We start from the raw sequence: 1,836 nt of genomic DNA, 5'->3' as shown, positions 1-1,836 counted from the left end.
TGATATGTCAAAGATGAATATAGAATTTGTATGACACTTGATGATTTGAGAAATTGTATGACATTTGATGATTTGAGAATTTGTATGAGACTTATGATTTATGTTTTATTTATTTCAAAGTGAAATTTTATAGAATTTTGTTTTATATGACTAGCTTACCCTGTTATTTGGTTGTGTTGTTTCTCTAACTGTGATGATCGTGTATTTACACGGGAGCATATGAGATTGCAGGTAATAGAGCTCCTCAGTGAGCAGCAGAAGGATTAGATAGATTTAAATTGAATGCTTTGCTTTGTTTTGTTTTTAAACTTCTTTTTGGATGTATATATTAAATCCCTATGAAGAGGGATATATTTTGAGATACAAATATGAGAAAACAATATATGTTTATATGTTAATTAGATATTGTACGCTAATTAGATATTGTACGTAATTTTTTATTTTTTTTTTTAAAAAAGGTAAAAGTTAGGGATGTTACATTATGGTATCAGAGCTGTTCGAACCTTAGGAGACCTAAGGGTTATGGGGTTGTTTATGTGTGCTTTAGTTTGTTTGTTAGTAAAACTACATAGTTTAAAATTCTAAAGATTTAGCATGAATCTTTTTTGTGTGTTTTATAGAATGGCTCCTAGACCTCCTACCCCTCTCCAACCTTATTCTGAGATGAACCAGATTGCCAAGGCTATTGAGATGATGGCAAATGCTATCCAACAACAGAATGTGGCAATGGCTCAGAATCACCAGGCAGCAATGCATCATTGGAAGAATGCTAGATCTGCTGCAACAGCTTCCCATGTCAGTTTGTCCTAGGAACAGATGGGACTCACAGAGTTTATGAGGCATTCCCACTGAACTTGGGTGGGTTATGCCACTCCTGATCAAGCACACCAATGGATAAGGGAGCTAGAGAAGATCTTTAGGGCAACCTCCTGCCCTGAGGATAAGAAATTGGTTTTTGCTACATATTTGTTGTCTGGAGAAGTAGAGTTCTGGTGGATGGGAGCTCAACAAATGATGGAAACCAGAGCTGAAGTTTTGGACTGGGAGTGTTTTAGAGTGAAGTTTCTGGAGAAATATTTTCCAGATAGTGCAAGGTTTGCAAAGGAAGCTGAATTTCTCAAGTTGGAACAAGGAGAGATGTCAGTGAATGCTTATGCCGCTAGGTTTGAGTATTTAGCCAGATTCTACACCCAAGCTACCTCTGAGGCTTGGAGGTGTAGGAAGTTTGAAGAAGGTTTAAAACATGAGTTGAAGAAGACTATATCACCTATGTGCATCAAGGAGTTTCCTGCCTTAGTGGAGAAGGCGAAGATGGTGGAGACCTTGGAAAAGGGTGATTCCAGGGTAATGAGATCACACCCAGGAGGGTCTTCTAGTGGGAAGGCCAAGGTACAACATCAACCACACAAGCCTTATGCTAGATCTCCACAGCAAGGACAGGAGCAGCTCCACCCCAGTTTCAGCAGCAACAATCATGGAAACCTAGATGTTTCCATTGTGGTGGACCACATACCACTAATATGTGCACCAAGGGAACTCCAGAGAAAAGATGTTTTACATGCCAAAAGATGGGACATTTTGCTAGAGATTGTCCTAACAAGAATAGGATGACTCCATCAGGCGATTTTCAACAATTTAGGAGTGAAGGCAGTAGACCTCAGGCAACAGGGAGAGTTTTTGCTATGCGAGGAGCTGAAGCATCTCAGTCGGGTAACTTGGTACAAGGTCTATGTTATATAGCTGGTAGATGTGTTAAAGTTTTGTTTGATTCAAGAGCGACACATTCTTTTGTATCAAGTTTGTGTGTAGATGAGTTGGGTCTTTTAGTGAAAGAGT

The 1,836-nt window shown here is 38.9% G+C and overlaps 1 pseudogene; it reads left to right on the top strand.

The window, feature by feature from the left end:
• The first annotated feature begins 621 nt into the window (after nucleotides 1-621).
• Nucleotides 622-1,611, top strand: LOC150027544 (uncharacterized; annotated as a pseudogene).
• Nucleotides 1,612-1,836: the final 225 nt, after the last annotated feature.

The sequence above is a fragment of the Phaseolus vulgaris genome, chromosome 5 (genome assembly GCF_051622355.1).
Source record: "Phaseolus vulgaris cultivar YP4 chromosome 5, ASM5162235v1, whole genome shotgun sequence".
In the NCBI taxonomy this organism is placed as follows: Eukaryota; Viridiplantae; Streptophyta; class Magnoliopsida; order Fabales; family Fabaceae; genus Phaseolus; species Phaseolus vulgaris.
This window is presented reverse-complemented; position numbering and strand designations above follow the sequence as displayed.